Genomic DNA, 14,469 nt, shown 5'->3' on the forward strand with positions numbered 1-14,469 from the left:
ACAGATCACCAGCCCAGGTTGGATGCAGGAGACAAGTGCTCTGGGAAGACCCAGAGAGATGGGATGGAGAGGGAGGCGGGAGGGGGGATCAGGATGGGGAACACATGTAAATCCATGGCTGATTCATGTCAATGTATGGCAAAAACCACTACAATATTGTAAAGTAATTAGCCTCCAACTGATAAAAATAAATGCAAAAAAAAAAAAAAACTATATATAAAAAAAAGAAAGATGGTAACAATGACCCTATATGTGAGACAGCAAAAGAAACAGATGTAAGGAAAAGACTTTTGGACTCTGTGGGAGAAGGCGAGGGTGGGATGATTTGAGAGAATAGCATTGAAACGTGTATATTATCATACGTGAAATAGATCACTAGTCCAGGTTCAATGCATGAGATAGAGTGCTCAGGGCTGGTACACTGGGATGACCCTGAGGGATGGGATAGGGAGGAAGGTGGGAGGAGGTTTCAGGATGGGGAACACATGTACACCCATGGCTGATTCATGTGATTGTATGGCAAAAACCACCACAATATTGTAAAGTAATTAGCTTCCAATTAAAGCTAAAACCATAAAATTCTTAGGAAAAAATCATAGGTGTAAATATTTATGACCTTGGATTAGGCAATGTTTTCTTAGACGTGATACCCACTGAACTTCGTCAAGATTAAAAACCTTTGCTTCAAAGGACATTACAGGTAAATTAAAAAATAAGCCCCCAAATGCAAGAAAATATTTGAAAATCATATAGTTGCATATTTAGTATCCAGAATACATAAAGAATTATTATAGATCAACAGTAAAAACATGAATAACCCAGAAAAGTAAATGAACAGACTGTTCTCCGAACAAGAAATACAAATGCCTAAAAAGGACATGAAAAATGACTAACATAATTAATTATCAGGAAATGGCTAATTCTACTTCACACTCACTAAGATGGCTATAATTTAAAAAGACAGTAAAAAGTATTAGAAAACTTGGAACTTCTCCCACAGAGTCCAAAAGTCTGTTCTGTCCATCTGTGTCTCTTTTTCTGTTTTGCATATAGGGTTATAGTTACCATCTTTCTAAATTCCATATATATGTGTTAGTATACTGTATTGGTCTTTATCTTTCTGGCTTACTTCACTCTGTATAACTTCACTCCAGTTTCATCCATCTCATCAGAACTGATTCAAATGAATTTTTAATGGGATGTTTAGAGAGAACAGCATCGAAACATGTATATTATCAAGGGTGAAACAGATCACCAGCCCAGGTTGGATGCATGAGACAAGTGCTCAGCGCTGGTGCACTGGGAAGACCCAGAGGGATCGGGTGGAAAGGGAGGTGGGAGGGGGGATCGGGATGGGGAATACATGTACATCCATGGCTGAATCATGTCAATGTATGACAAAAGCCACTACAATATTGTAAAGTAATTAGCCTCCAACTAATAAAAAAAAAAGATAAAGAAAAAAAAGAAAACTTGGAACTTTCATACACTGCTGGTAGGAATGTAAATTGAGGAGGCTGCTTTGGAAAACAGTCTTTCAATTCCTCGAATGGTTAAACACAGAGTTACCATGTGATTTGGCAATTCTCCTCCTAAGCAAATGCCCAAAAGAAATGAAAACATTTGCATTAAAATTTGTACACTAAATTTATTATTCAGCAATGAAAATGAAAGAAGTACTAACATTGTGCTAAGTGAAAGAAGCCACTCAAAAAGGATTGCATAGTGTATGATTTCATTTATATGAAATGCTCAGAGTAGGCAAATCTAAAGATACAGACAATGGCATCCCACTCCAGTACTGTTGCCTGGAAAATCCTATGGACGGAGGAGCCTGGTAGGCTGCAGTCCTTGGGGTCGCTAAGAGTCGGACACGACTGAGCGACTTCCCTTTCACTTTTCACTTTCATGCATTGGAGAAAGAAATGGCAACCCACTCCAGTGTTCTTGCCTGGAGAATCCCAGGAACGGAGGAGCCTGGTGGGCTTCCATCTACAGGGTCGCACAGAGTTGGCCATGACTGAAGCGACTTAGCAGTAGCAGCATAGATAACAGAAAGTAGATTAGTAGTTTCCTAGGGTTACGTGGGATTGGAATAATGCAAGGAGATGGCTGAAGTGAGTGTGGGTTCATTTTGGGGTAATAAAAGTATACTAAAATTGATTGTGGCAATGAATGTACAACTCTATGAATGTACTAAGAGCCATTGAACTGTATACTTTAAGTGGATAAGTTATATGATGCATGACCTGGAGGAGGAAATGGCAACCCATTCCAGTATTCTTGTTGAGACAATCCCATGGACAGAGGAGTATGGAAGCCTACAGTCCGTGGAATTGCAAAGTGTCAGACATGACTGAGTGACTGAGCACGTGATATATGAATTAACTAGTTTATATTGGGTAGGTTGGACAGTTTGTACGTTTTGAGGAATTGGTCCATTTCATCTAAGATGTCAAATTTATGGATCTAGAGTAGTTCATAATGTTACCCAGTTACCCCTTTATGTCTGCAGAGTCAGTAGTGATAGTCCCCATTTCATTGCTGATATTAGCATTTTGTGTCATCTCTCCCTGTCTTTGGCAATTTATGTCATCTTTCTTTTTCCTCCTCTTTCTTGCTAAGTTTTATGAATTTTATTGATCTTTACAGAGAATTGGGTTTTTATTTCACTAGTTTTGTATTGCTTTTCTGTTTTCACTTTAATTGATTTTTGCTCTATTTCTTATTTCTTTCCTTTTGTGAATTTTGGATGTATCTGCTCTTTTTTTTTTTTTTTCATTTCTTTAGGTGGGAGCTTAGATTCTTGATTTGAGACTTGATCTATTTTCTAATGTATGAATATAGTGCTATGTATTTTTCTCTCCACACTTCTTTAGCTGTATCCCACAACAATTGATGTATTTCATTTTCATTCAGTTAAGTAAATTTTTGTATTTCTTTTGAAATGCCTCTTTGATCACTGGATTATTTAGTAGTGCATTGTTTTGTTTTCAAGTATTTGGAGAATTTGCTATTATCTTTCTGTTTTTGATTCTAACTTTGATTAGAATCCTTGTAGCAGAGAACACCCTCTATACAGTTCCAATTAAAGAAAAATCTGTTGAGATTTGTATTATGGCCCAGAATATGGTATATCTTGGCTTATGTTCTGTGAAAAAGAAAGTGAAAGTATTAGTCACTCAGTCTGTCTGACTCTTTGCAACCCCATGGACTGTAATCCACCAGGCTCCTCTGTCCATGGGATTCTCCAGGAAAGAATACTGGAGTTCATTACCACTTCCTTCTCCAGGTGATCTTCCTAATCCAGGGACTGAACCTGGGTCTCCCGCAATGCAGGCAGATTCTTTACAAGAATGTGTATTACACTTTTGTTGGATAGAGTGTTCTGTAAATGCCAATTAGGTTCTGTTAGTTGATGACATTGTAGAGCTCTCTACCCTTGCTCATCTACTATGGAGATGCTCTATCAGTTTCTTTGAGAGGATTTTTGAAGTAACCAAATAACTGTGGATTTATCTATTTCTTCTTTCATTTCTGTCAAGTTTTGCTCTGTATACATTGGTTCTGTTGTTTGATGCATACAGATGTAGAATTGCTATGTCTTCTTGGAGGATAACTTTTATCATTATGTTATGTCTCTATTTCTGGTAATTTTATTTGCTCTGATGTCTATTTTATCTGATATTAATTTAACCACTCTTGTTTTCCTTTGTTTTATATTTTTATAATATATATCTTTATATCCTTCTACTCTTGACCTGTCTGTATCATAATATTTGAGGTTAACTTTTTATAATAGTTTATTTGTTAAATCATGTTTTCTAATCTACTCTAAGAGACACTGTCAGTGTATTTAAGCTATTTGTATTTAATGTAATTATTAAGTTAGGTTTTAATTTGGCTGTTTTACTTTTTTGTTTTGTGTTTGTTTTCTTTGCTTTTGTATTTCTGTTTTATTTTTCCTGTATTCTGTGGACTAGTTTAAACAGTTTAAAAAAAATTCTTCTTTGATTTATTGATAGTATTCTTGAGTACATCAGTTTGTATAACTTATTTTGGTGGTATTTCTTGATATTAGATTATATATCTTTACACAAACACATACCTACACACACATATACAGGCACACCTCCTCAGGAATATTGTGAGTTCAGTTCCAGATCACCAAAACAGAGCAAATACTAAATAAAGTCACACAAATATTTTTGGCTTTCGAGCGCATAGAAAAGCAATGTTTACACTTTAATGTGGTTGAGTATTATGTGTGCAATAGCATTATATCTAAAAAAAAAAAGTACATATCTTAACTTAAAAATAATTTATTGCTAAAAAATGCTAGCCATCATCTCAGTCTTCAGTTAGAAAAAATAGTAACATCCAGGATCACTAATCACAGTTTACCAGAGCAAATACAATGATAATGAAAAAAATTGAAATGTGAGAAATACCAAAATGTGATATTGAAATAAGAAGTGAGTAAGCACTGTTGGAAGAATGACACTGATAGACTTGCTCAGTACAGGATTGCCACATACCTTCAATTTTAAAAAGCACAATATCTGCAAAACATAATAAAGTGAAGCATAATAAAGAATATTATGATTATATATACAGGCATTCCCCATTATACATATATAAAACCATGGAGACCAGAAGGAAATAGCATGATAGTTTCAAAATGTTGAAAGAAAATATCATCAAACCCAGAAACCTATACCCAATGAAAATATCCTTCAGGAATGAGGGAAAAATCCAGACATTTTCAAAGGAAGGAAAGCTAAGAGAATTTATATACATATATACATATATATAATGAGGTATGCGTGCCTGTATATATATATATATCTTTATCTTATTACAGTGTACTCGTGCAGCCATCTCACCAGTTCAAGTGACCTCATTTTATATCCCATTACCCTTCCTTGTTTATAAAATAGCTGTCTTAAATATTTCCTTCATATACATTTAGAACTGCATCAATCAGTGTTACAATTTTTGCTTCAATCCTCAAACATGATCTAGAAAACTCAGGAACAGGAGACAAACTTATTGTATTTATCCATAGTTTTGCATGTCATGTTCTTTTTTCTCTTCTGATGTTCCAGGGTTCTTTCTTTCCTCATTTCTTTTCTGTTGAGAGAGTTTTGTTTAACCATTCCTTTAGGATAGGTTTGGTGGTAAGAAATTTTCTTGGTTTTCCTTTCTTTGAGAATGTCTGGATTTTTCCTTCATTCCTGAAGGATATTTTCATTGGGTATACAATTCTGGGTTTGATGATATTTTCTTTCAACACTTTGAAACTATCATGCTATTTCCTTCTGGTCTCCATGATTTCTGATGAGAAAAAGTCATTCCAACTGCTACTTCCCTTTATGTAATATGCCTTTCTGGCTGCTTTCAAGATTTTTCTTTATCTTTGATTTCAGAAGTTTAATTATGATATGTCTTGGTATGAATTTTTGGGGTAATTATTCTGTTTGGGGTTTACTCACCTTTTTGAATCTGTAAGGTTATGTCCCTTGACAAATTTGGGAAGTTTCAATTATTACTACTTCAAGTATTTTTTTCAACCTGGCCCTCTTTCTCCTTTCCTTCTGGGACTCTGATGACACAAATGTTAAAACTTTTATTGTAGTACCACAGGTACCTGAGTCTATGTTCTAACAGAGATTCTGAAGAGCCATACATCCATAAACCCCAAATCAGACCACTATGCAAAATGATCAATTATAACCAAGTAGATTTTTTACTAGAAATGTAAGCCTGGGTTATCTTCAGAAATTTTTAATAAATAAAAATAAATGAAAAAAAAAGAAATTATTAATAAAGATCATTTTATTAAGAAATTTAAGAAGAAAAACCATAGATTATTCCAATTGATGCCAAAACAAACATTTGATAAAAATTCAGCACATGTTTTTATTAAAGAAAAATACATATAAAACAAATTGCTATAATATTCATAGAAAGGTAGCAATATTAATAGGTGGAAATTTTTTAATTTCATAAGATATACCCAACAGAAATATTGCAAATGTTATACTCAATGGCGAAGGTTTAGATGTAGTCTCTTTAAGGTAAGAACAAGAGTAGGTAGGATTATTAGTGCTACCTTTTAGCATTATTCTGGAGGTACTGCATAATGCAACAAGATATGAAGGGTGGTACAATTATTGGAAAGGAAGAGATTAAATAATTATTATTTGAAAATATAATGATTGTCTCCCTAAAAAATCCAAGTAAAACAATGTAAAAATGATTAGAACTATTAAAATAGTAAGACATATGGGTATAAAATCAACATTCAAAAACCAGTAACTTCATTATAGACTAACAATGACCCCATAGACAATGCAGTGCAGAAAAGTGCCATTCACAACAGCAACAAAATACTTAGCGGTAGACCTAATGGGAAATGTATGAGATTCATATAAAGGAGGATAAAACTTTATTGAAAAACTAAAGAAATGCTAAATAGAGACATATGATCATTTGAAAGCAAAGACTTGAAATTGTAAGGATGGCAATTCTCCAGAAATTTAATTTGTAAATGCAAATAAATGTCAATCAAAAGCTTAAAATGATATTTTATGAAACTTGAAAGGATGATTTTAAAGTTTACCTAGCAAGGAAAATGTGCATGAAGGCACTAAGGAAAGAATTTTAAAGAGAACAATGAGGAGCTTTTGCCTACCAGATATTAACATATTTTATAGTGTCATAGCAATTTTAACACTTTCGTGTTGGTACTAAAATAGACAAGTTCATAAAAGAATACTGCAACAAACCAAGAGACGTTGTAATTGAGTCTTTTTTACTCGTTCAAAGAGCCTTGGATTGAACTTGACCCCCGACCACACCTTGTCAGCAGCAGAAAAGACAGAGAGTAATTCAAATAGGATGCAATTGCTCCAATTCTTGTACCCAGGTGATAGGGAGAATGAGTTCTATTGTATTCCTTGAAGAAATGCTGGTAGAGCAAACACGAGCCAACAGGTGAATCTGAAAATCCTGGCCAAGTCAGAGGGAAAATAACAGGTATATGCAGTATACCACTCTAAATACCACCAAGTTCATCTACTTGCTTTGTTTTCTTATTTCTTAAAAAATTTTTTACTTTAGTTTTTAATCATGCTGTGCAGCATGTAGGATTTTAGTTCTCTGACTAGCTATCAAACTTGTGCTCTCTGCATTGGAAGAGTGGGGTCTTAAGCACTGGACTGCCAGAGAAGCCCCAAAGTTCATCTACTTGTAAATTATTTTTTGTTTACTCTTCGACCCAATGAGTTCAGTACTTTCCCCAAGAAAAAAGTATCTAAACTACATGGACATGTGTTCTTTGTTGGAGTTCATTGAATTTTTCAGTGGCCTTCTTGTTAACTGTAATATAGTTATTAATGAATAAGGGTGCCTGCAATCAGAGTGGATATACCTAAGAGTGAACATTTTCCCTAGATAGTGTCTGCTTTTGATTCAGTCTTCTTTGTTTGAAAGTTTGTGACATTATGTGGTCTTCTCCCTCTTTATTTTATTTCTATCAGTCAACTATATCTTGATACTAGGACAACTACACAGAGTGATTGAAAGCTACCATATCTAAAAAATGTGTTTTCCCTTGTTGAAAGGCTTTTTGTCCAAATGTAATCATATGCATTTCACTGCATATTACCATAATTTTTATTCTAGTATAGTAATACTCCTTCAATTTATCAGATTCCCTTAATAAAGGAAATAGTATATGATTAACACATCATTTAAAAAGTAGTGGAGAAAGACTTTAATAAATGATGTTGGGACAATGGATTATTATTTTTAAGTTAGATTACTCTGTCACACAATAGTTAACATTAATTCTAGATGAACTACAGAAATGTATAGCAAAAACAAAAATTTAAAAGTTTCAAAAATATAGGGGAACATTTCTATAGTCTGAATGGTGCAGCACAGAATTCTACCACAGAAAATGGAGACCACACTAGTTACTTCAAGCAGAAAAGAATTAAATGTAGAAAATTAGTTGCTTCTAAAATCTATAAAAATGATTTGGATAGGTGATTATTTTGAGCCACTTTTTTAGTTTGATGTTCTGTTTCTTACAACCAAAGATATTCTAAGTGATAGTCTAACTCATATTTGACAGATGTGACTCCACTGAAATGTACTCTTTAATATGACTTAGTAATCATAAAACTCATAATAGTTGCCATTAATTGAGCACTTTCAAGGTGCCAGATGATGCAGTATGCACTTTACACAAATTGTCTCATTTAATGCTCACAATAATTCAAAATGTGGGTACCACTGTAGTAGATCCCTACTTTAAGAGCACAAACTAAGTCTTAAAAAGCATTAGTGATTTTACAAAGTTATGTAGCCAGTAGGTTGTACAAGTACTACTTGCTGTCTGATTCCAGAGCAAATAGCCACTATTCTGTGACTTTACTGCTATGAAGATGTCATAAACAATGATAAAAACAAGTGATAGACCAGGGACAAATATTTGCAATCTATATAACAATTATAAAATTAATATCAATAATATGTAAGTAACAATTACCAATCAGCAGGAAAAAAGAAAATTACCTGATAGGAAAATAGGTAAAATATTTCACTGGGCAATAAACACAAATGCCCGATAAAGACATTAAAAAAAAAAAAAATTCAACATTGTAACTCAGTAAATTCAAATCAAGCAAGTAAATGCAGTTTAAAGTATATTTATATGGAAGCTTTTTACTCTCCAGATTATCAAATTTGAAATATTTTTAATATCCAATGCACATATGCAAATAGACAAATAACCACTGTTGATACGTTGCTGATTAGAATAAAATCTAGAAAAGCCTTTCAGAAAGGAAAATTTGAAATATAGATCAAAAGGTAAAATTTTAATGTTTATACTTTGTCTCAGCTATTCTGCTCCAGGGAATCTCCTAAGGAAATAAGCCCATTCTAGTCACATGGGTTTAGCATTTTTAAAAATAGCACATTAGCCCAGGTGGGATGCATGAGACAAGTGCTCGGGCCTGGTGCACTGGGAAGACCCAGAGGAATCGGGTGGAGAGGGAGGTGGGAGGGGGGATCGGGATGGGGAATACGTGTAAATCTATGGCTGATTTATATCAATGTATGACCAAAAATAAATAAATAAATAAATAAAAGTTTAAAAAAAAAAAAAAAAAACCAACAATAAAACAAAAGCTAGAGATGACCTAATAAAGCTAGTAAAGCATCCAGGGACACAGCAGAAGGGGCTAAGAGAAGAGAGGAGGAAGTAATACTTTCAATTATGTTTACTCAGTGTGAATAAATGCAAATTTCAAACTAAAAAAAAAAAGAAAACAATATAAATGGCCTATAATTGGGAAATGATCAAAGAAATAATAGCCCATCCATAAGCTGTTTTCAGAGTTTTCCAGAGAAAAAGCCAATATGCGTGTCTTTACATATAAATGTATATATAAATTTATTATAAGGAATTGAATCATGGTTAAGAGGCTGACAAGTCCTCAGAAGTGTAGTCAGCAGTTGGACAACAAGGAGAGCTGAGGGTACAGTTCCAGTCTGGAAGCTGGCAGGATTGAGACTCATAAAAGGCAGATTAAAAAAAAACAATATTCCAGCTTGAAAGCAGCCAGCCAGAAGGAATTCTCTCTTACTGTACCATTTTGTTCTACTCAGGCCTTCAACTGACCAGATGGGGCCATCCACATCGAGGAGGTCAATCTGCTTTACTCAGTCTACTGATTCATTCAAAATAATATTTGACCAAATATCTGGGCACCCCATGGCCTTGTCAAGTTGACACAGAAAATTAATCATCACACAAAATATGGAGTGTTATATGATTATTAAGAGGAATAAAGTAGATCTGTATATTTTGACATGGAAATATCTTCAAGCTTCCTTGTTAAATGAAAAAAAGTCACTGAATAATAATACAGTGTTATTCTTATGTGCATATGTTTATTTTATATGTTGATATATGTGCATATTTAAATACAAGCAAAAAGTCTTGAAATCTCATTACTTTGAACTATTTAAGTTTCATGCATGGGCTTCCCTGGTAGCTCAGTGGTAAAGAATCTGCCTACAAATGCAGGAGATGTGGGTTCAGTGCCTGGGTTGAGAAGATTCCCCTGGAGTAGGAAATGGCAACCCACTGGGAAACTTGCCAGGGAAACTCCATGAAGAGAGGAGCCTGGTGGGCTACTGCCCATGAGGTCTTGAAAGAGTTGGATATAACTTAGTGAATAAACACACACACACCTACATCAGACCCTCATTTCTCTCTAACCAGGTGAATCTAAATTCTGGTAAGTGGGATCCAGAGCTTAAACAATATCAATGGGGCCTTGACTAATTCAGCCCTTGGCTATTCTTTCTTCTTTGTGTGTGATTTCTCAAAACTGAAGAAGATGACCACTGACAGCTTCAGGTTTATACATGAGACTATTCTTCTTGGTACTCTAAAGCCACACTCCACACAGATTTAAATGCATTTTTCTATCTTACCCACTAATTTATTTCCAATTAAGGATAAACCCTAAGTATCTCTCTGATAAATAACATACAAGGCAAGTGAACATAATGATAATCACCAAGTGGGCAACACATCAGTATATGAGATTCTAGCAATAATGCTCAGAAGATAGCTACAGGAACTAGTAACAGCTAAGGGGCTTCCTCAACAACACAGCTGATGTGAAGGAAGAACCTCTGCATAGCTGCCTGCTATAAGGCATTCATAAACTGTGGGCTTCAAGTGAGTTTGGGCCTAGAGGCCATTGCGAGCCATTGGCTGCTAAATTAAAAATGGTGGAGACCACAGAGCAAGGTACAATACCTTGTCCTGCTCCAGACACCACCAAAACTGTTTTTCTGACTTCTGAGTTGTCCTAAATTCCCTGTTATGTTAGGAATTTAGATGCTTGGTGTTTTCTAGTCATTTTTCATTTTAATCATTCTCTAGCAACTATCCCATTCAAAAGATTAGGCATAAAACCATTCTCTCCTAAGAGAGTTGAGATTATAGAGAAATTCATCCTTACACCAGAATATAACTTTAGATCCCACTGAGCAGAACCAAGCTGAACTTTTTAAGTGGAGATATAAAACCTGCTAAAGGGAGGAGAACAAGATGGTGGAGGAGTTGGTGGACATGCAGTACATCTCTCTCCATGGATACATCAGGAATACACCTTCAGACACAGAAGTGCATGCAGAACACCAACTGAGAGTGGACAGGAGTACCTGACCACCAGAAAAGAATATACAGAACCACGCAAAACTCAGTAGGACAAAGGATCTAGGGGGAAAAACAGGAGTGTTAGTAGGACTGGACCTGCCTTCGGCCAGTGGGGGACCTGAAGCAGGGGTCCGATCCCTACATAGGGGCAATTGTCTCAGTCAGAGGAGAAACATTTAAGGCTGAGAGTGAAACAGCTGATCTGTGGCAGCCTAAGTAGAATGAGAATCAGACAGTCCTTGCCGCAGACATACATACCCCAGACAGGGACACAGGTCCCCTGGAAGGCACAGCAACTGGAAGATGGAGTTTAGGGATTGTGGAGCAATCCCAGGGTGGGGGCTGCTGTTGACTGTGGAGAGACAGATTGAAAGGATGTGAGGGAGGAGACTGTGGTGGGAAATGCCTGTGGAGGAAAGCCAGGCAGCCACGGAAGCAAGGAGATCCTGCTGAGTCACGCATAGGGGGTGGAGCCATCACCATAGCCTCTCTCTCCCCACACGCCATCATGGGCAGCTGAATAATAGAGAAGCTGGCCCATCAAACACCCGAGGCACTGAACTACAGAGTAGGACCCCAGCCAGGGGGACCCCTCTATGTGCCTGATGAACTGAACACCAGAGAAGGACCCCAGGCAAGGGAGCCCTCTAAGTGCCTGAATGGGCAGAGCTATGGAGAAAGACTGGCCAAAGAGGCCTTCTGATTGCCAGCTACAAGAGGCTCAAAAAAGACTGATAGGGCCATAAATCCTGGGGCAGAGGCAGTCTGTGTCCCTGCACACTTGGTGCCACAGGGTCCATGCAAGCCAAGCACCTGTGCCACCTTCATGCTCAACTCTCACTGAGGCATAACTCACACAGGCAAAAAAAAGTCTTGCGTCTATGTGTACAAGGTTGCTTCAGTCATGTTCAACTCTTTGCGACCCTGTAGATCGTGGCCTGCCAGGCTTCTCAGACAGGGGGATTTTCCATGCAAGAATACTGGAGTGTACTGGCCAATACTGGTTGCCATACCCTTCTATAGCACTATATTTCCTGTGGCCCTAGCTGCCAACTCCCCTGAGTACCTGGTGCTGCCAGAACCCCTGCAAGATAATAGTTGAAAATTTCCCCAACATGGAAAAGGAAATAATCAAGTCCAAAAGGAGCAAAGACTCCCATATGGGGTAAACCCAAGGAGAAACACACCAAGACACATACTAATCAAATTAACAAAGACTAAACACAAAGAAAGAATTTTAAAAGCAGCAAATGAAAAGCAACAAGCAACATACAAGGGAAACCCCAAATGCTTAACAGCTGGTCTTTCAGCAGAAACTCTGCAGGCCAGAAGGGAATGACAGGATATACTTAAAGTGCTGAAAGGGAAAAATCTACAGCCAAGATTATTCTACCTGGCAAAGATCTCATTCAAAATTGATGGAGAAATCAAAAGCTTTTCAGACAAGCAAAAGTTAAGAGAATTTAATACCACCAAACCAGCTTTTCAACAAATGTTAAACAGACTTATAGAGTCAAGAAATACAAGACAAGAAAAATGATCTACAAAATCAACCCCAAACAATTAAGAAAATGGCAATAGGAACATATATATCAATAATTACTTTAAATGTAAATGGACTAAATGCTCCATCCAAAAGATACAGACAGGCTGAATGGATACAAAAAGAAGATGCATATATATGCATCTACAAGATACCCACTTCAGACCTCAAGACACATATAGACTGAAAGTGAGAGGATGGAAAAATATATTCCATGCAAATGGGAAGCAAAAGAAAGCTGGAGTAGCAATCCTCATATCAGACAAAATAGACCTTAAAATAAAGAGGATTACAAGAAATAAGGAAAGACACTACATAATGCTCAAGGGATGAATCCAAGAGGAGGACATAACAATTATAAATATCTATGCACCCAACATAGGAGCACCTCAATACATAAGACAAACACTAACAGACGTAAAAGGAGAAATGGACAGTAACACAATATAGTAGGAGACTTTAACACCCCCCACACACCAATGGACAGATCATCAAAACAGAAAATTAATAAGGAAACATAAGTCTTAAATGATACACTATACGAGATGGATCTCATTGATATCTCAGTACACTCCATCCACATGCAGAAGAATACACCTCAAGTGCACATGGAACATTTTCCAGGATAGACCACATCTTGGATCACAAATAAAACCTCAGTAAATTTAAGAAAATTGAAATCGTATCCAGCATCTTCTCCAACCACAACGCTATGAGTCTAGATATCAACTACAAGAAAACAACTGTAAGAAACACAAACACATGGAAACTAAACAATATGTTTCTAAATAATCAACAGGTTAGTGAAGAAATCAAAAGGGAAATAAAATTTCTAAAAACAAAATGGCAATGAAAACATGACAACTCATAACCTATGGGATGCAGCAAAAGCAGTTCTAAGAGGGAAGTTTATACCAATATAATGCTACCCCCAAGAAATAAGAAAAACATCGAATAGACAACCTAATTTTACACCTAAAACAACTGAATAAAGAACAACCCCCCCAAAAAATTAGCAGAAGGAAAGAAACCATAAAAATCTGAGCAGAAATAAATGAGAAAGAAATGAAAGAAACAATAGTAAAAATTAATAAAATGAAAAGTTGGTAAGAAGATAAAAAAGCTGTTTGAGAAGATAAACAAAATTGACAAATCTTTAGCCAGACTCGTCAGAAAAAAAAGAGAGAAGACTAAAATCTCAAAATTAGACATGAAAAAGGAGTAGTTACAACATACAATGCAGAAATACAAGGGATTATAAGAGATTTATGAACAACTATATGGCAATAAAATGGATAACCTGGAAGAAATGGACAGATTCTTAGAAAAGTTCAATCTTCCAAGACTGAATCAGGAAGACATAGAAATTATGAACAACCCAATTACAAGCACTGAAATGGAAGCTGTGATAAAATATTTCCCCCCAAACAAAAGCCCAGGACTAGAAGGCTTCACAGGAGAATTCTATAAAACATTTAGAGAAGAGTTAATGTCTAACCTTCTAAAACTCTTTCAAAAAATTGCAGAGGAAGGAACACTTCCAAACTCCTTCTATGAGGCCATCATGACCATGATACTAAAACCAGACAAAGACAACACAAAAAGAGAAAACTATAGGTCAATATCACTGATGAACATAGATGCAAAAATCCTCAACAAAATTTTAGCAAACAGA

This window comes from Cervus elaphus, chromosome 19, assembly GCF_910594005.1.
Source record: "Cervus elaphus chromosome 19, mCerEla1.1, whole genome shotgun sequence".
Lineage (NCBI taxonomy): Eukaryota > Metazoa > Chordata > Mammalia > Artiodactyla > Cervidae > Cervus > Cervus elaphus.